The sequence below is a fragment of the Sciurus vulgaris genome, assembly GCF_902686455.1.
Source record: "Sciurus vulgaris genome assembly, chromosome: 14".
NCBI classification, from domain to species: Eukaryota; Metazoa; Chordata; class Mammalia; order Rodentia; family Sciuridae; genus Sciurus; species Sciurus vulgaris.
Window position 1 is genome coordinate 16,396,146 of NC_136475.1, and position 21,938 is coordinate 16,418,083.

The 21,938-nt window shown below is 44.7% G+C and overlaps 1 protein-coding gene across 5 annotated transcripts in view; it reads right to left on the minus strand.

Annotated features, from left to right (window-relative positions):
• Positions 1 to 21,938, minus strand: part of IL1R1 (interleukin 1 receptor type 1) — a 71,615-nt gene that overhangs the window by 38,002 nt on the left and 11,675 nt on the right. The window contains exon 1 of one of the 5 annotated variants that reach the window (XM_079110603.1): positions 2,990 to 3,051. The exons of the other annotated variants lie outside the window; for them this stretch is intronic. The gene's annotated coding sequence lies outside the window, so the exon portion shown is untranslated. Of the gene's footprint in view, positions 1 to 2,989; positions 3,052 to 21,938 lie in introns of those variants that run through there. 5 annotated transcript variants of the gene reach the window in all.

Consider the following 21,938-nt stretch of genomic DNA (forward strand, 5'->3'; position numbering starts at 1 on the left):
TGGAACTGAGCTTTCAAAGCAGACCTTTTCAAGAGATGGCCTGAAACTTGCTCTTCTCATCTCTTTAATGAAGATCTTCAGGAGAAAGTTTCTACTTGACTTTGTACCAAGAATGCTTTTATTTCTCCCTAGCACTTTCCTTTGATCTTGAAAACACTGGCGGCTGGGACCTCCCCAATTCCCTCCCTCCTACTACCTGCAAAACCATATTTGTCTCATCAACCTTGTCTACATATTAGAAGAACCTGCAGGGTTTTTAAAATACCAGTGCCTGATGCACCCCCAACAGATCCTGTGAGATTTCCAGTCCCGCCTGTCGTGGAGCAAAGCTGGCAATGCAGGCAGGGCTGGAACCCAGACTTGCCTTTGCAGCCCCGTTTGAAACACTCTACATGCGACTAAGTCAGCAAGGTTTGCGTGTTACACGTGTCTAGCCTCATTTCAGGCTCCACTTCATCTCCACTCTTGTTTTTCTTTCATCCTATTTTTAACTTATGGCATCTTATAAATCCTTCCTGAAACAGGTGGGGATGGGAAAGTGTCCCCATTACTCTGCCACATGTGTGCCGATGGATATGTATGAAGAGGAGACAGCACGGGATTCAGAGGTATGCTGATGAGCAGGACCTTGAAGAAGCCCCGCCCCTTTCAACGTCAGTGAGATCACTTAGTGCCAGGTCCCTCTCCACGCTCCGTGTGCGGGGTGTGGCCAGGAGACTGCTGCAGCATTTTCTGGGGTCCTGGCCGGCCATCAGAGGACAAAGCTGCTAGCGCTGCAGACCCTCACGCTATTCCACCAACCCACCTTATAACCACAAAGAGAGGGAAATGCAAACCAAGCACCAGCTCCGTGGGGCTGGGTCACGGCCAGTGAGTCAGAGGTGCCCCAGACAACTTCTCCGCTTTCTAGTGGCAGGTTCATAATGGATCCGTGGATGAGATCTCAGCAATTCTCCATCCCGGGTACCGTGGTGGTTTCACTGCAGGGGTGAGTGCTGCCCCTTTGAAATGAGATCCCCCCTGTCCAGGGAGGTTGCAGGTGACAGACACACACCCTGCCGGGTGGCAGGTTTTCCATCTGTCCTAATCCACATATCCAGGCAAATCATGGAGTACATCTTAGCACCTTTTCTGTTCCTTAGGGAACCACAGAGCTCTGGCTGTCTGTGACCACCTCCTCACCCTTTCAAGGGAGATGCTGAAGAGTGTCCCCTGGGCAGCCCAAGTACCCACGCTTTGTGTAGAGAAGCAGATGTCAAAGGACCCCTTTCTGAAGAGAGACTCTGGATGTCCCATTACTTGCCAGAAGGACACACACCCATTAGAGGACAGGAATTTTTATGTGTTCTTTTCCTGGTTTTTGTCCTAGCACCTGCTACAGTGCCTGACATATAAGAAGCATTCAATAAACATTTGTTGAATGTGAACTGGTGTTTTACCCATGGGGAAGAATTTGCTCAAAAGGTGTTCTATGTTTCAGAACCAGAAAGGCCTATTTTTTTTTTTTTTTTTTTTTTTTTTTTTTTTTTCGGTGCTGGGGTTTGAACCCAGGGCCTTCTGCTTGCAAGGCAAGCACTCTACCAAGTGAGCTATCTCCCCAGCCCCATGAAGAACATCTTGATGCCACATTACAATACACAGGGCATAGAGAAGCCCATTAGAAATGATAAGTTTGGTCCTGCCCAGCCAAGGTCACATGAGAACTCAGGTCAAACACCCTTTGTTGAACCACCTGACAGCCACCCGAGGGAGAACTGCTACACGGGAACTAGTGCCCTGCAACACTTCTCCCTTCCCAGGCAGCAGAACCACGGCTCAAAGAGACTAAGTCAGGGGTCCACCTCCCTTCCCAAAAATCCATCCCAAGGCACATGTTTCTGCTTAGCCCCCAAGTTAGCACAGGATCTGAATACAGAAGAGTAAATGACATATTAAAGAGGATACTAAGATATTTGAGTGAAGGAAGAGAAAAAAGATGTCAATAGCTACTTAGTCTATTCCATAGAAGAAGGGATAGCAAACGTCCCCAGGGCCACCCTGGCTTTCCTGGATTCAGAGTCAGAAAGTCCCATGTTACACACTGACCTTCCCGAAGCCCAGTACTAAAGCCAGCACACCCCAAACAGCACATTTAACCTCAGCTCCTCTTTTCCATGGCACCCATGGCCCACGTGCTTGGGATCCCTTCTCAGTTCCTAGGATGTGGAGATAAAACCACAGAAAGGGGCACAGCTGGTGCGCACCCCAGGCCCTCGGGAAAACTGGCAGAGAGACACTGGGCCAGGAATCCAGGTCCCTGTGAACTCCCAGTAGCCTCCCTCCCTCCTGGCATCCCCGAGGAGAAAGCCCTGGCAGGCAGGGACTGCCAGAGGCCAACAGAGGGAACACAGAAGACACAGGAGTTTGAAGACCACAGATCTTCGTCTCCTTCGGGATGCCAGAGCCCCAACAAATAAATCACCTTTCTAAGCTTCTGCTTTCTCCACTGTAAAACAAGGACGATCATCCAACCTTCTCCCCAAGACGACTGGGAGGATAAAAGGACAGTAATATAAAGGCCATATAAACTCTAAACTGCTGGGCATGCTTGTTGTAAACAGTGAGTGTCTTCTTAGTGCCTACCTATTTGTAGCTACATTGCCCGGGATCGTCTTTTACCTGGGGAGGACAAGTTGCCCCACCCACTGCACTTAGAGCATAGACCCCTTATCTTGCTCACTGACCTCCGAGCCTAACCCCCTCGCCCCTGTACCAGTTGAACTTGACCAGATCACAACCCCACAACAGGCAGTTTGCACAACCCCACCTAGAACAGACTTCCAGAAGGATCAGCGAGTTCCCAGAGCGTTCGAATAGCCTTTACTCCTGCATCACGTAGGAAGCACACACAACACGCAGATGTAACCGCCATCACCTTTCACAACTTAGTTAGGTCACCAGTGTCCCCGCCACCCCGACCCATCCCCGGGACTCTGCTGGTCTCTCCTACCCGGGCCTGCCGCCGTGGCGAGTGCTGGGATCGCAGTCGTGGGCGGGATCTGGCCGAGCCCGGCACAACCAGAGCCCTGGGAGCCGCGCGAGGGGTGCTCCGGGGCGCGGGCGCACGACGGTCACATTCCCGCCGCTCCTGGGGGCGCACGGGGCAGGCCGGTGCCTCCACCGCCCCGGCCCGGCCGCGCTCCGGCTCCTCCCGGCCAGCGCCGCGCTGCGCTGCGAGTGGGCTCCGGGCTCCGAGCAAGAGCTCCGCCCGCCCTCCCGGCCTGGAACCGCGGGCGCGGCTCCAGCTCCAGCCCAGCGCGGGCGGGGGCGTGGGGCGGGTGGAGACTAGGCCCTGCCACTCCGGCCTCGGCCCGGCTGCCAGTCCTGGGGAGCGGCTAGAGGCTCGACAGCCCCTTCCCGACGCTGCCCTGCCCTGGATTGCCTGGGCTCCCCGCGCCCCTGCCTGGGTTCCGCGGGTGGCAGGGCCCTGGAGGGCCGCTGCGCACTCCCAAACCACAGCCCTGCTCCTGCAAGGCCGGCGGCGGCGGTTCCATCTAGTGAATTGCCAACTTACCTAGCCATCGCGACCAGACTCCACCACCAGTGACAACTGAACTAGCGACTGGCAGAGTCCCAGATCCCGAGGCAAACGCTCACATTTCTGTGCCCTGAGGGGCTCCTGAGTCTGGAGCCTGGTCTGGTTTCCCACTCCTCTTATAATCTTGGCGGTCTCACCCGGGATCTTGAAGTCACCTCCTCCTTCACAGAGCCATACCAGGCACTTTCCTGACTGTCCTCCCCTTTGTCTCCTTTCCTCAGACGTGCCCAGGCCTCCCTTCACCTCTAGGCTGGAGTCTCTCAGGAGGTGGACGCCATCACCTTGGTATCACTCTCCTCTGCTCTCAGCTCCACGCATTTGTTCTGAACACCTTGATGTGCCACCTCCTTAAGAGAGACCTCATCTCCTGAGTATTTTCAGCCTTCCTCTCACCTGTCAGGCTGTTGGGTCCTGAGAACCTCTTTGGGAAGGGGGGTCTAATAATACACGTGAAACAAAATCACGTTGCCAAGTGCAACAGGATTTGATGCCTGAAACGTGGCATTTCCCATGGCCCACATGCTAGAAGAACATGGTGAGGGATTACTATTTCCCATGGCCCACACAGTACAACAACATTTTGAAGGATTGCTCATTGTACACATTAACACTTGGCTTGAAAGCTTAAAACAGGAAGCATTCTTGTTTCCCTAAACCCCCAAAGCCAAAGTGTTGGAGAACCTAGACCGTAGAATCATAAACTATGGACTACAGAAGAATGTATCAGTTGACCAATAGGTGGACAGGCAGGAAGCAGAGGGAGGTTGCTGGTGTTTCTTAAACCTCAGAAGGTCTCTAAGAGATAACCCTGTGTCCCCACTCTCCACCATCAAACAAGAAACCCTGGCCTCTTCTTATGGGGTAGGAAATTGATAGGGTATCCTGGAAGAGAGAGTAATCACTCTGCTTCCCAGGAGGTGGCCCTGGGTGCCACCATGTCGTAGCAAAGCCCTGTGTCCATCACAGCCTGAGCCAAGGATCAGCCATAGCAGCAGAGGGACTGGGACTGAGCGGTAGGTAGGATGCTTCACCAAGTCGAGGACATCCCAGAGTGTTCAGTAAAATAGCCAAGAGTCACCAAACCTTCCAAGGGGACTGCGAAGGGCCGAGAGGGAAAAGTCCTTGTAATTGGGACAGACAGGACAAGCGTGGTCTTAGCTGAAGTTTTTAAGACCACAGGGTGCCCTACACACCTGAATTCCTCCCCATAGACCAAGACAATCCCTTAATCACCTCTAGCTCCTTCGTCCTCACCACCCTCAAAGAAAGGAGAGGAAAGAATTCTGCATGGAATGTGTCATTACCCTCAAAGACACTGAACAGAAACAAAACAACTCTCAATCAATGAGATTTTCTTTCTCTGCCACCAGATGGAAATGAAAATTCATAAGCAAAGTTGACTTCGGTTATAGATAAATAAAGAAAATTACATCACACAGGGTCTCTGTGATTCTTAACTTGCTACACCTATTTTTGCTATTTTTGGAGCTGCCAGTAATCTCTCACAGAACCACAACGCAGATCTAAAACCGCTGTCCCAGATGGATTTCCTTCTACAGCCCGGTTTTTCTGCTTCTCTCACAGTTTCCATCCGCTGACCTCCAAACCACTACTTTCTCACCAACATCTGTCATGACCTCCTCTTGCTACAGCTTCTCCGTTTAAGCAGTTCTTCTTGGGTTTCTACAATCGTCTTTCTAATTGTCATTCAAACTCCTCTGATTTTTATACCCTTTACCAAACAGAAAGCCACAAGAGAAACAGAAATGAGAGCTGATGAGAAAGTGTAAAATCAACCATAAGACTGTCTAGGCAATGGATCATTTCTACCTTTTACAGGAGGAGGGGGAAATATGGCTGTGACAGACAGATCAGCTTTTTGTTCTACTCCAGCTTTAATCTTGCTCAATGAAGGCAAGTGACTGAAAGAGGTGTTTTGTACCTATTGTGCATCCCGTATTAACATAGAAACAACACAGCAAATTCCAGAGGCTGTAGACTTGGTCAATTCCAAGTTCTGCTATACCTAGCAGAACCTGATTATGGTCAACCCGGCTCTTACCCCAGCTGTTTCCTATTTGATGGTTGCTCTAACACACAAAACTTAAAGCACCAACAATGGAACTGTCAACTGTTACCCAAAAAGCAGCCCTTATCAGCTTTCCCCATGCTATCCAAGATGGCTATTGAAACTTTTTTGCTCAGACATATTCCAGACCTATCATAAGAACATGGCTCTCCTTAAATCCATTAAATTTGTATTTTGAGACAGGGTATCATTAGGTTGTTTACAGCCTCTCTAAGTGGCTGAGGCTGGCTTCAAAGCTGTAATCCCCCTGCCTCAGCCTCCCGAGCCTTTGGGATTATAGGCGTGCACCACCGCGCCTGGAAAACCCATTTAAATTTAACACTGTTTCCCTTGTAACACTAGATGGTCTCACCATCTCTGCAACTTTCTGTTGCTGGTCTCTAAGTTTTATCACTTTTCCTTTTCCATAAGCACCTTTCAAAATCTAAACCTTCATATTGAAGCCTCTCGATTCTTTGATCCTTTCTGAACATAACTGTGCATTTATTTTCTCTAAGTGGTTTTGTTTTAATATGATCGCTGTAGTAATCATATGAAGGACATGAGGACAGTTTCTGTTGAATTTAGAGGAGCCATATTGAGTTGTTCCTCATTCAATTTATAAGTGAATAATTTCCCTCCCCTTGAATCTGGGCTGGTTTTAGTGACTTGTTCAACCAATTGCAAGCAATAGAAGGAGGTGAAATGAACTTCCTGGCACTTCTGAGCCCAATCATAAAAAGTTCTCAAGTTCTTGGAACACTCACCCTCAGTCTCCAGAACTGCCAGGTAAGAATAATAATCTTAGATTTTCATATTATTAGAAAACCCAAGTTACACAGAGGCATGTGCAGGTGCTCCAGTGTACAGTCCCAGTGGTCAGCAAGAATCAATTCCTCGATGTTAGGCCAACCAACTCCAGCCAGCAGCTATCTGATTACATCCACATGACAGGCTCCAAATGAGGGCCATGCCAGTGAGCTCCATCAGTCCCAAAATCATGGGAAATAATAATGCATTGTCATTTTTAAGTCATGGAGGTTCAAGGTGGATTGTAACACAATAATGACTCTGCAGAACAAAGATGATACTCAGGAACGTGTCCTGGTTCTCTGTGGCCCATCCTGTACTACGTAAGGTCAAGCCTAAATGCCAGGTCTCAGAATTAAAACACTCATCCACTCCTCCTTTGTACAGTATCACCTCTGGATGTTGTTCAGTTACAGAGGACTTCTTTAAGATTATTATTATCATTATGACACTCTCACCAGCAAACAAAGGCAAAAAATGAAAGTTTTGAGATGGTCAAACAGATTTAGCTTTGAATAGGCTATTTTGAATAAAGAGCTATAACAATCTACTGTTTAGTAAATGCTAACCACGTGAATGAATGATTTGGTTTCTAGAGTTGCTATTCAATGATTTTCTAAGAAATAGTGCAACCCATGAGAAGTGTCTCCACTATCAAAGACACTTGAAAGAGTAAAGAGTAGGCCACTACTTCCATCAATAGAGGTGAAAGAAAAATCTGGTCAATGTGCCACTTGTTGAGTCCTATAACACCCAGTGATTGTGTGAACACCTAACCCTTCTTTTGTCTTTCTTCAGGACAGACAATTTGGCAATGACTCAGCAGCATGAGGACTACTGTCTGACAATAATTACTATTATCCACACTGCCCTGAGAGAGAAGGGAGTAGAGAAAGTTCCCTGCCTTGGGTCTAAGGTCTGGGAGAAGAGTTCCACTGATTCCTCCTTCACCTCTTACACCCTCATAAGTAAATCATCGTCTTAACAGCCAGGACTGTGCTGAGCTGTTCCTACTCTGGGACAGACAGACCTACCACTGAACTCAGGCTGTGGTCCAGAGCAGAGGCCTGCATGATCCTTGGAAGAGGCCAAGGCCTCTGAGTCTTGAGTCCTCCTGAATGACAACAGTGGAAGTCCATAATCTCAATGACTTAATAATATAAATGACCCAGGATCCAGACTGGACCAGATTTGGGGCAGGAGACCCAAGCAGACCTCAGAGTATGACTTAGGCATGGGCTGTCAGAGGTAGCTACAAGCATTCCATCTCTTATTCCTCAGATCTACGCCATCCAATACAAGTTATCTCTAGAAACGTGACTATATAAATTATTTTAAATTAAATAAAATTAAAAATTCGGTTCCTCAGTGGTACTAGCCAAATATCAAGAGCTCGGCGGTCACATGTCACTAGTGGCTACCATATTGGCCGAAGTAGACATAGGACACTCTACTGATGCAAAACATTCTCTTGAATATTGCTTCTTAAAACCTAGATGATTCAGGGCCCTGAAACAAAGATCCTTCTCTGAAAAAACAGTCTTCATCCAAAATGGACAATCCGCTTATTTTAAATCTCTACCTGAGCAAGAATCTTCTTCACATGCTTCCGCCTTCCTTTCAATCAACCACGTGAGCAGTCCATCCCTTTTCATTGCTTTTCTAAATCCTACCTGCTCACACAATCCCTCTACACTTTAGGTACTTTGTATGTTATTACAATTACTTTATATTCATTAATATATTTTTATAAATTCATTAATATATGATTTCATATACATATATAATACATGTATATAATACTCTCATTTGTCAAGTAAAAATAAATGTGAAGTCTTCAGAGATAGGCCTCTGTATTTGCAGAGGATGGAGGAGACTCTATCCATCCCCTGTCCCTAAATGCTCAGGCACAACTAGGTAAATGACCAGCAGTTATAAGTAAACAATGAACCAGTAAAGAGGAGAGTGTAAAGCATTTTTTATTATAAATGTTACCCCAAATGTCTGCTTTCCTCACAGTGATTTTTAGTAGGGGCAACACTGTGGTTGCCAGCCACAGGGTCATACTTAATACTTAATACCTTTCAATAAAAACTAACAGACCACAGATTGAAGATATAATTGAGTCAGCAAATAAAATTCTAAAACCTTATAATGCTCTACATTTTTTCCATTCCTTTTTGTTTATTCTCTAAGAAAAAAAAATCATTTATGGTACCTTGCCCTTTGGCATATTAACTGTGTGCTTGCCAGGTAACTTGGTGATTTTTCATCTGGCATGAAAGTAATGGCACAAAGAAACCGTGTCCAAAAGAGCAGATGCACACCCAGAACCTCGCTTTCCTAAGAGCACAAAGAACCAGTCCCAGCGTGGAAAACCTTGAACATGGAGGAAAGCTACAAGTTTCCTATGATGAGAGAGTTTTACTATGCTAAGTAAAAGGAGAGAATTTCAGTAAGAAAATGGTAACTGAGAAGTTATGGAGTACATTTTTTTGCTTTCTTAGTCATATGCGTGGAATTAGTACTGTAGGCATCTGGAAGAATCTGTGAAAGTCAGGTATTTGAAAAAGACTGAAACAGACTCTGCAGAGAGAGCAACCTAAGGCAGGGGTTGAATAGGGTATAAAGGACACCAACAAGGACAGTGCTTGGCACGCACACCGTGGGCACACGTGCAGAAGAGTCCTGGCCATCACCACCACCTCGTGTACAGTTCTTGCAAATCTTTTGTCAGATTTACCCTGCGTTTTTCATACTAATATTCATGGAGAGGAGTGTGGTACACACCCAGAAACTCTGCAGGTCCACACTTGCTTTTCTAATCTCAGTACCTCAGTGTACATTGTCCCTGTATTGCTACTGATTTTTTATATTGAGCTTATAACCTGCAAAAGCCACTTATTAGTTCTGGTAAAAATTTTATACACTCCACAAGATTTCCTACATAGCACACCTTGTTGCCTGCAAATAAAGAGAGTTCCCTTCATACACTTCTTTTTCTTGGCTTTTTTTTTTTTTTTTTTTTTTTTTTTTTTTTTTTTTTTTACATGAACTCAATCCTTTAGAACAATGTTGAAAAGAAGTGAGGAAATGGCCACTCTTTCATTGTCCCTGATCTTAGGAGAAAAATATTCATTGAGTATATTTACTGTAGAACTTTCTTAGATACCCTCTATCAGTTGGAAGAGACTTCTTTCTCTTCCTAATTGGCTGACAGCTTGCATCAGGAATAGGACATAGGATTTTGTCAAATGCTTTTTCTTCATCTGTCATTATATGATCTTTCTTTCTTATTGTAATAATATAATGAATTATATTTATTGATTTTTCTAATGCTAAACAAATCTTGCACTTGGGGGACAAAGTCTACTTTGCCATGATATATTTGCTGTTTTATGTATTGTTTGATTTTATTTATTAGTATTCTGTTTAGAATTTTTATGTCCATCTGCATAGTTGCAATATCAATTCTACCCAAACTTTTCTAGTAAATTCTTCTCAATTCATGAGTTCTTCCAAATTCTATGACGTTAGCAATATCCCTAGGTATCAAAACCAGACAAGACATTGCAAGAAAAGTACAGACCAATATTCCTGATTTAGGTACGTTATGTTTATAAAACACAAAATATAACCCAGAATTAGTCAATGTTATCCAAGACCAGGCCTTTTAAGGAGGGCTGTATATCGTGAATGATGTTAGATTAGAACAGCCTGAGAGCAGCTGGGTCCTAGAGACAGACCATATGAGGCACCAGTCAGGAGGCGAAAGGAAAGGAGAGTTGTGAAGGAAGATTAAAGAAAGAAGACAAGAAAGGAGAAAGGGAGGGAGGGAAGGAGACATTTGAAGACCAAAAAACTCAATCCACTCTCTCTAGGGTTGCCAAGCCCAAGAATCTTGAAGGAAGAATCATTGGCATTTGTTATTGATTGAATATAGTGATCGGAAGGGAAGAGTTGACAGGAATCCTAATACACGTTCAAAAAAATTATTAAAGTTTGCAGCACTATTCATAGGTCAAGATATAGAATCAACCTAGGTGTCCAACAACAGATGAATAGATAAATAAAATGGGGTATTTATACACAATGGAATATTATTCAATCATAGAAAGAATGAAATTCTGTCATTTGCAAAAAATTTGACTTCCTAGAAAGAGAGAGTAGAATAATGATCACTAAAGGCAGGTGAGGGGAAAGGAAAGGGGGAGGGAGAGGACTATAAATGGGTACAAGGGTATAGCCGGATAGGAAAATGACTTCCAAAGCCATAGAGCACAGTAGGGTAATTATATGATTGGTGACAATTAACTGTTTATTTCAAAATAAATAAAAGAGATTTTGGACATTCCCAACACAAAGAAATGATATATCTCTGAGGTGAGAGACATGCCAATTACCCTGATTTCATCATTACACATTCTACACAAGTATTAAGATATCACACACTACCCCACAATATGAACATGATATGCCAATTCAAAATAAAAATATAAAAAAGAGGAAAGAGAAAAAAAATATTCTATGTTGTGGTTCTTGAGGGTCCCTGAGACCCTTTCAGAGGGTCCTCAAAGTTAGGACTACTTTATCATCATTCAAAGATGGTACGTACCTCTGTCATACACATTCTCTCACAAGTATAAAGTGGAGCTTTCCAGAGTCTCCATGATGTATAAAACCTCAAAGATGGAATGTGGAAGCAGCCACGAGAATTCAGCCTAGCTACACATGAGAGAAATTTCCAGAACAAGGGAACAGTGTAAAATGATGCCTCTTCCCATTTGTGTTTATTTTAAAAATATAATTATTTTATTAAAAGTATATTATTTTATGAACAGGTATTGAGTTCATTGGTTTTTAGTTCTGCAACTTCTCATTTTTAAAATTTTTACTACAGTGAATATCTGCAGCACTAACCATGTAGACAACAACTCTTTAATATTCTCAATCATTTTTAAAAGTAGAAAGTGTCCTTAAACCAAAATTTTGAGAATTTCTGCTTGCTTAAGGCTTTTCCAACTCTGTAGAGACCACTAGGTCATGAAGAATCCTCGGGAAAATGGACGAAGGACAAGCCAAGAGGTCAGGAGGACGCATTGCCCCAACACCAGCAACTTCACCTGCTCCCCAGACTTTGAAATGATATTCCCCATGAACCTCACCCAGAAAGGATGGGGTTCTTTGTCATCACTGAGATTTAACTGCCCTGAATTCCCCCAAGGGTACATGAAGTCACCAGTGTCATTTCCGGTTTGCTTGACCATAGCTATCTTAACTGCCCCTCTGTCCTGTGCCCTCTACTCAGTCTTACACATAGGAAAGAACTGTGTAAGTACCAAGCACCTACCTGGTGACTGAACATGAGTTAGACACTTGCACAGGCCATCACACTTAATGCTCAGCACACCACGAAGGGTATCACTAACCTTGTTTTTAGACAGCAACAGGCATCCCAGAGAGGTGAAGGACCTTGCTCAAGGATTACCAGTGAGTGGAATAACTGAACTGATTTCCCCTCACTCTCCAAAGCTAATGATCCTTCCCATCCACACCGCTGCCCTTACTGTTCCACCATCGGCCACTGCAGTGGTGTCATGGCTTATAAAGTAAAAACACCTTAAAATAGGTACCAGCCGGAGGTCTGCTTTCTAGAACTAGAGGAAGCATAGCAGGGTGTTACTAGCACAGATGATAGAGCCCAGCTGCCCCAGTTTATATGCCAGCTCAGATGCCAGCTCTTCCATGCTGCATCTGTGGGTACTGAGCAAGTCACTCAGCTTCTCTTGTGTTTTAGTTTCCTCAGTGGTAAGATCATATAACAGTCCTGTGTCACCAGTCAACAACAGATGGCATATACAATGGTGGTCCCAGGAAATTACCTTACCTAGGGACAGTGTAGCATCTTAGTTTGTGTGAGTCCACTCTATGATGCTCACACAATAATGAAGTTAGCTCAGGATGCATTTCTCAGAATGTGGCCCCATCGTTAAGAAAAGCACAACGGCCGGGTGTAGTGGTACTTGCCTGTAATCCCAGCAGCTCGGAGCTGAGGCAAGAGGATCGTGAGTTCAAAGCCAGCCTCAGCAAAGTGAGGCGGCTAAACAACTCAGTGAGATCCTCTCTCTAAATAAAATACAAAATAGAACTGGGGATGTGGCTCAGTGGTGAGTGTCCCTGAATTCAATCTCTGGTACCAAAAAAAAAAAAGTCATAATAGTTCCCACCTTATCAGGTTACTGTGAGAACTGAATAAGATAATTCATAAAAAGCCTTTAATTGTCTGAGTCATAGTCAATGGTAGAGATGACCATTATCTGCCACACATTCATTACATCTGGGTAATTTAATCAGGCCTTTTGAACCTATGAAATGGGTCTAATCATATGTGCCCAGTTATCCCAAAGAGTTATTGAGAAATTTACAGAATGGTAGCACACTTCAAAATACTTTTCACTAAATAATGCTATGCAAATAAGTAAACATTCCTGGAGTCGTATTAGGCATTTACTCATGGCATGAGATCTTTTTGGAGTAGGGAGTTGTTTTCTGGTAAAGTGTGGCTAAAAGAGTATATATCACTCACCACAACTGATAAATTCCTCATTCCCAAAACACCAACCAAAACCACACTTAAAAAGCAGGGTATTTCTGCACAAACACTAAGTTCTCAAGTAACCAAGTATGAAATGCATAAATAACTTGATCTCTGTGTGACAAGACAGCACACTAGTCAATATTCTGAAGAACTCTCAGGAACTGAAATCTAAACAGTCCTCCGAGATAATTAAGAGACTTTAAGGAAAACAAAAGCCTGCCTTGCAATAAGAAATTTCACAACGTTCTTTACGTAAACTCAGTAATTACTGCCTTACCAAAGTGGTTCTATTTCCCTCCATTTTTCATTGTTAAAACGTTTTATCCAAACTTGAATCATTTCCTGTCTTAACAACAGCAATATGTCTTTCTCCTTCCTCCTAGACTATGAAAGTTCAAACACTGCTGCCAAAATATTTCCTTCCCTCATTGCCAAATACATGTCCTAAATCATTAGATGTTGCGTGCATATGCAATCTGTGTGTGTGTGTGTGTGTGTGTGTGTGTGTGTGTGTTTTAGTACCAGGGATTGAACTCTGGGGCACTTGACCCCTGAGCCACATCCCCAGTCCTATTTTGTATTTTATTTAGAGTCCGGGTCTCACTGACTTGCTTAGCGCCTCACTAGGACTGGCTTTAAACTCTTGATCTCCTGTCTCAGCCTCCCAAGCTGCTGGGATTACAGGCATGAGCTACCATGCCTGCTCTGTGCACGAGCACCCTATCCCCCTCCCTTACCTGAAGTCCTTACTGCTGTTTCATGGTACATGTTACCATCTAATTTACCATATATTATTACTTTTTTAATTTATTTATTTATTTTTGGTACCAGGGATTGAACCCAGGGCTGCTTAACCACTGAGCCACAACTCAGCCCTTTTTATTTTTTATATTGAAACAGGGTCTCACTAAGTTGCTTATGGACTCACTAAGTTGCTGAGACTGGCTTTGAACTTGCGATCCTCCTGCCTCAGCCTCCTGAGCTGCTGGGATTACAGGTGTGTACCAACTGCACCTAGCTATTATTAATTCTTGATCAAGTTTATTAGCTCTCTACCCCCACTGGAATATAATCTCCATGAGGGGAGGGCTCTGGTCTGTTTTTATTCATTATTGCATATCATTTTTTAAATAAAGTCTGGCATGTGGACGTGCACTTTAAATATTATCGAATGGATGAATGTATCACTTAACTGCCCACTAAAAGTCCTCTTGCTTGGTTTTAGTATTTTCCAGTCCCTTTCATTTGCTAATATTTTCTGTTCTCATCCCCAGCTCTTCTCACCAGTTACACTTCTCCCAGTCATCTTTATTTCCTCTCACCATGTGCATCCATGGATAGGCAGGTCTTAATTTTAAGATGCTCCCCTGTTCTGCATCCTTCTGAAGGTAGGTGAGGAACTAACTCAGCTGAGGGAACCTCAAAGGATTAAGACCTGGGGCAAAGTGTTTCTCATCCTTGACACAGTGGGGACCTGAACGCGACAGTGAGCAGAGCAGAGAATGGAGAAACTCGAGTCTGCATCACCAGCCCTGGTCTCCTGGCTGCCACTCAAGTGTCCACAAGGGTTTGCACAGGATCTTAGAGCACCCCCTCCAATGCTTAGTTGTCTTCTAGCCTGGGAGGTGAATCTCTGCCATGACCAGGAAGAAGACTGATGCTGTTGATACTGTGCACTGAAACACTGCTCCTTCAAACTCTAGCTGGACAGCCAATTGGCCCAAGATAAGGTAAAGGGACATGGTAAATCAGAGGGATGCGTTCCATCCGTGGGCCCCGCACCTGGCCAGGTAGCAAGGTCTTCCAGACACTAAAACCCTACCTGGGCAGAATCTCTATAGACAGTGCCTGGAAAGCCTGTTTAGAGGGCTACCAAGAGCTCCTCAGACCAATAATGCAAGAAGATCCCTAGGGTCTTTCTATTCCTGTGATTGTGAGATAAAATGGGTCTCTATGGGATGGACTTGCTGAAGCAAGTTACAAACAGAGTGGAGGGATATTTTTGCTTGTCTGTATTTAGGCGGGTGCTTCACTGAGTGGACAGAATTTAGGGCTACTAGACATCATTCTGCAATACACACAATAGCACTGCAGAATAAATTGTCACCCCTCCTACAAATCTTTCAAATATGCTCCCAGATCTAAATATAGATATAATCAGAACCTGGAACCAAAAACCAAACTCTGTCACGTAAAGTCTTTTGTATAATTTTAGTGTGTATTGAAGTTTCCAGAAATGCAGTTATTATGTAAATCAAAGGGAAGTTGAGCTTAATTTTTTTCTAGGAGTTTATTAAAGTTTTTTTGTTTTGTTTTGTTTTTACTACAGGAGAAAAATTACATTATTGATGTGTGCGTCACCCAGGATATTTGATTGTCCTATGAGATATGGCATTTCCCCATCATGTGTAACCGTTGCATTGCAGACTTCTCTATGCAGCTGCAAACATCTGCCAGCTTCTCTGTCCCTCCTGGTTCAGCCCTGTCCAGTCACGTGTCCATGTAAGAACTTCCATTTCTTCTTTATGTTATAGTTAGGATAATTAATTTTTTAGTATAATGTGTAGGTATCAGTGAATTTCATTTTAACAAAGTAAAGGGGATGTTATAAAATATTTCTTAAGAAAAAGAGCATGGGTTAGGGGTGTAACTCTGAGGTAGAGTGCTTGACTAGCATGAGGGAAGCCCTGGGCTCAACCCCAGCATCCTAACACTTTCAGCAATAAGACACGGGGAGGTTTCATGTAATACAGATGACACTGAACGGGAGCATCCGTGGCTAAGAGTCTGAAGTATCCTCGGTTGAATCCATACACATTGGATCAGAATGCAATGCCACCTCAAGGAAATAGACGCCTACACCATTTATAGATGCCTGTGGGTAGATGCTACTCATCAATATCATACCTCTATCTCATAGAAAAGTAAATCAATCTCCCTGACCCCCACCTCCAGCCTACAGATGTAGACCCAAAATACACCTTTGGCTGAGATCCACTGGGCCAGGAGTATTCACTAGATTCAAAGCTAAAGCATTCACACTATCTCTCCTAAGAATTTTGCATCAAAAGTGAAAAGCAATGCACTGACTCCCATGTGTTGCAGATGGAGTCAAAGTATCGTCCAGATTTGAAGATGCCGGGAGACGGCTTTCCTCCAAGGAAAGTCAGGTTTCAGAGATAGAGTTTCAGAGAGAGAGCAAGGAGCGTTGACCCCGGGCTGCTCCCAGCCCTTTAGGAAGCTCAGCTGTGCCCTTGCTCTTGGGTTCCCGGAGGCATCTTGAATAGGGCCTATGATATTTTCCTTGCATGAAGCCGGCCCATGCCTGACCCTGGCCCTTGTAATTGTAAGGCATCGTGCAGTGAGACCTGGTGCTGGCAGGGAGGCCCAGGTGCTGCTGCTGCCAGTGGACAGAGTTGCCTCTAGTAGGGCAGAGAAGCTGCTGAAGTGTCTGGGTCCGCGGACGGGGATGTGGAGGCAGTGAGCTAGCGGGAACAGGAGGATGGGGTCTGGGGCCTCCTCACTCCTGGGGCACTGGTGAAGTCTGTGGTTGTTCGCATGGGCCAGTCTGGTGAGACCTTTCACACCACACAGACTTGCAGTGCTCAGGATATAGCAATGATCCAAAGGGGACATCGCCCTGCATCTGGAAGGATGAGGAGTCTCACCAAAGGCCAGTTTCACCAACCCTGCAGGACATCAGACTGATGAGAGGGCCAAAGAGAAGGAACAAGGAAAACCCCTGGAAAGTTTTTACCAAGATCCATTTAGACTTCAAGTATACTGTGGCCCAGATAGCAATACCTCCTTTGGGGCCAGACATATTGGAACTCAATCTTTAAACAAATGTTTAAATCACTGAACAAATACAAGTTTTATCGTGCACATACTGAAGAAGGTTGTGTTCTAGGTACGCGAGGTGTATCTGAAGACAGTTGGGCTACTTTCTGTGAGGTGTGGGCAGACAATTAAAGATCAACACACTGAATGGGGCGTGAGGTGCAGCAGTTAAGAAGGTGGACCTGGGAGAAATCAGTCTGCCCCTGGGAGCCCGAGCTGGGGAGCCCCACACGTCATGCCAGTGCTGACTCTGTGGAATGCCAAAGGACAGAAGTGCGAGCAAATTCAGGGCTGACCATAAGGAGCTCAAGATCCACCTAGTCACCTCTATGCCAGGCACTGGGCAGTCACACAACATATGACACACTCACATACAACAGACATACACCACACATGCCATACAAACACACAACATATACAACAATACAACACACTCATACAATAGACACACTACACACACTACACACATTACACACACGGCATATGAAAGACACAATAGGCACTCACAAGGCACTCATGCAACATACACCACATACACTCGTATGACATACCACAAATAGCTCATATGCCCAACACACATGCGACACAACAAACATGAAACACATAACAAACACAGAGCACACAACACATATACCCCCCCAAACATGACACTCACCAGCAAACAATATACACTCATATGACACACACACAAGAAACACACACCATGCACATTCATACAACATAAAAAATACATGCAACAAACATGACACCCACACACACACTCACACAGCACCCGTGTCAAGGTTCTGTGCTGAAGAACATCCACTCCAACACCCGAGAGATGGGGCTGACCCAGCAAGGAGCACTGGCGGTTAATTCTACAGGACAGCAGATGAAGGGGCCCCACCTCAAGGGAGGCTTTGGGACTCGGCCACTTTAGGGTGACACCACTTGGCCACGCGAGTTGCAGAGTTCTGACTGGGGCTAATGTCACAGGATGATTTGCAGAGTAGAACAGTGGGATGGGCAGAGGTAGAAGAGCGGGAGACGCTGGTCAAAGGGTAACAATTTGAGGTTGTGGGGTGATTGAGTCCTGGGGACCAAATGAACAGCATGGTGGCTCCATGAGCTATCTTGTATCGTACACTCGCAGTCTGCTAAGAGAACTGGTCTCCAGGATTCTCACCATAGGAGAGAGAGAGAAAGAGAGAGAGAGAAGGGCAACTGAGGTGGCAACAGTGTCACCAGCTCAGGAGAGGTGCTCATTTCAGAGTGCACACGTATCTCCAATCATGCTGAACACCTTAAATAGACACAAGCTTTATTTGTCAATCACACCTCAATAAAGTTGGGAAATAAAATGAAATAAAATCTCCCTATGCAACCAACTTCTTGGGTCTGGACTTGTGTAATTTCCGTGAAGGCTCTTCAAACTAAATCCCTGTCAGGCTGAGAAAGCCACCTGGCACCAGGTGCACATCTTTCCCAACATGTGGCACTTAAATGAATATTAAATTACCTTCTGATACTGTTACTGCAGTCTCCGTTCATGCAGTTAATCTCATGCAATGAAGTTTAAAGCAATAACCTACTGACCATACAAAATTTGTTTTCTGATTCTTAGCAGACCAAGGAAAGTTACTTGTTTCCATAGTAAATATCCCAACCTCACAAGCCAACACAACACGTTTTGGAAGGGCAAACCCTCCATGGACAAAGGGATGTTTCTGAAGTGCAGTAAGAGCTAGTATTTTAACTAGGTGTGTTTGTATCATGGAAAAACCTGACTTCAATGTTACATTTTTCCCATTGCCAGTCCATAAATATGTTCCTCACTCCTTATAAAGTGTATGAGCATTTTAAGCAACCTAAAAATATATGTAAAAATGATTTAAAAAATGAGTATTTTCCCCCTTCTCTATATTCATGTTCAACATGCTTCCGTGACCAGGTGAATGGATGTGTTTTTTTCTCCACCACGCAATTCTCTGACACCAGCTGGGTGGCCTGCAGTCCAACGGTGACACTCACTGAAGTTAGCACAGACCCCACAGGTTAGGCCCATAGGATCGCCCTCCACTGAGAACAGCAACAGCAAGGTCAGGTTGTCACCTGTACTTCTGACCACTATAATCAGGTTCCTCTAACTCCCTTCGCCCATTCAATAACTTGCTGAGACAGCTCCAGAACCCAGGGAAACAATTTTGCCCCATTTTTTATATAGTAAGGGAGATGATGATGGATGAACAGCCAGAAAAGAGAGGCATAGCGCAAGGTACACGGGAAAGGACCCAAAGCGTCTGCATCCTCTCCTGTTGCTCTGCCCACAATGTGATCAACATACCAACACCTCTGCAAACCCCACAGTCAGGGATTTTAGAACCTTCTTCCTGTGGGCATGATCAGTTACTAACTCAGTCTCTCCTGGCAGGAAGATTGTGGGGTGCGGGGAGAAGCGCGGTGCAGGGCAGAAAGTCCCAAGCTTCTAATCACAGCCTGATTGTCCTAGTGACCAGTTTGCACCAAGGAGCCCATCCAGAGTTGCCTCTTTAGAACAAAGACACTCCTATCTCCCAGGAGACTGAGGGAATTTGAGCTCCATGCTAGGAAATGGGGGCAGAGACCAAATATATCTTTTTATGTCACTGTGTATATTTTTCTGTCACATTCTGCCAAGACAGGGGACTGATTCTGATGGAAAACTCCCGGGAGGTAGCAGCTTTGGTACTCTTCCAAGGTCTTAATAAGTGAAAGCAACTTTTGAAACTCAAGTGCTGGGAACACTGGACAGAGTAAGTGTTTTCTGCTCGGCAGCGTTCCCACACAAGCAAACATCATTTCTGAGAAATCCATTTTACATATCTTAAGGGGGCCTTCAAATGGCACAGTCATTGCAGAGGTGACCCCCCGTTCTGCTCTTTCCAGAAGGTCTTTATCAACCTCAGTCTCCTCATCAGCTCATGGCAAAAAATATACACGTCAGGCTTATTGTGGTAACTGGCACCTCAGAGGTGCTTCTTCTTGTTATTATTTGGGGACCACAAAGATAGGCAGAGAAGCAGCTACCATTTCAAGTACATAATCTATAGAGGAAAGATGTCTTCCCATCCCAAGCCAGACAGGCAGTTTGATGAGCAAATGTATAGATATGGAACAACATTGCTCCATCTTTAAAACCAAGACATTAAAACTAAGGCTTTCCAGGGGTGGAGTGGGAGATGGAGACAAAGACCTTTCGATATTTTATTTTCTTATTTAGTCATGTATCTGAGATTCATATGTAATGAAGTATCTTTTTAAAATGAGTTTTTTCTCTTCCCTGCTTACGTGAGATTCTTCCAAACGTGGCCAAACATGTCACAGGGGAATTATGAATTAATATGAGAACACTAGGAAGTGAAACTAAGAAACTATCCACATGCAAATTTTAATCTAGCAAAATATTAGCCTTGTCATAAAGGAAACCCTAGGGCCAAATGTAGAAAGTTGGCTCATGAGATTCCGCCCATTTCCCCCCAGTGGAAAGAAAAGCAAATCAGGAGGTAAAGAGTTTTATCGGGACCTCCATTTTTGTTGTTCTTTCTCCTAGACACTAACATTTCCAACACAGCCCAAAACATGCAAGTAAATACCTTTTGATTACTTAAAATCAGACTTCAACAAAGTGACCTCAGCTATAGGAAAGTCCATCTCCCTCAATTCCCTTTCAGGCTGAATCACCAGAAGCGCTCACAGGCTTCTCAGAATATGTGGAAGAGCATTCAGATGCATAAAATTAATCCAAAAACATCATTTATAGAAGTCCTGGCTGTTTATGCCCACATCTGGTTGACCCTTATACTTTATCTTTGTAGTACGAAAAAAATAAAATCAATTGCCGTATATACAGAAGAGTCAAAGTGGACCCAAAGTGCTATAAGTACGTGCTGTGCTAACATCCAAAACCTTAACAAACTTTTGCTTTCTATCTTCAAGGTTTTGCTGTTACTACTTTTGACACCAAAATTATGTGGGGGCAAAAGTAAAGCCCTTGAACTTCTTGTATAGGTGGGCGACTAAGGAGGAACCAAGAAAGTGCTAGAAGGAGAGAGAGGAACGTGGCCGCAAAGGATTAGGGGGAGCGTGGGAGCCCTGATTCGATTCACCTGCTTCGCCCATGCAGAGCAGAGGGTGCGGCCCCGGTGTGACCTGTCAGGACTTCTTTTCCACCTCATTAAACTGGACAGTGAAACCCAAACACCCCCTTTTATTTTTATTTTTATTTTTTATTTTTTGGGTGCTGGGGATCGAACCCAGGGCCTTGTGCTTACAAGGCAAGCACTCTACTGACTGAGCTATCTCCCCAGCCCCCCCTTTTATTTTTAATGATCCAGATTAGCGGCATAAATAGTGCTGAGCAAGCCCCCACGGGTCCTTTGGCTCAATCTCAGAAGTTAGGGCCTCCCCGCCAGGGTCCCCTTATAGAGCTGGGCTGCTCACTGGTTCCAAACCTCCTCCGCCTCCCTGAATTTTTTGTAAACCCGTTTCTCTCCTCGCTGCCCTTCCCAGCTTCCCCAGTCTCGAGCTTTTTCCTGGAATACCATCTTTCCAACTCTTCCAGCTCTGGCCCTCCTGTCCCTCCTCACTCTTCAAGACCCGTCCAAATACTGTACCACTTTTTACTGAGGATGATTAGGCTTTCCCGGCCTTTCCACCAACAGAAACTGGCAACGGCCAAGCCCGCGTCTGAAACATGGCAGTTCTTCATCTCCCCCATCTGCTGGACTTGGCAACCCCTACTTCTTGCTGCTTGAGTTCTTCTCTCCCCTGCTCCTTAGATATTTAAAGATGAACTCTGTCTCATCGACTGTAGCGTGAACAGAGCAGATGTTTAAATATTTGCCAAATGAAGGAAAATGGCTACGTTTACATTCGTTAAGCCCATGGTGCCTTAGAAAATGGCAAGCATGCTCAGGAGGTAGAGGGTCTTTAATAACTCAAGGGATAAGGTTTTCTGAGAAACAACCCTAAATGCCCCAAGCAGGTGGGATCTGGCAACCTCTCTGGACAAGCTTGATCTAGCCAGC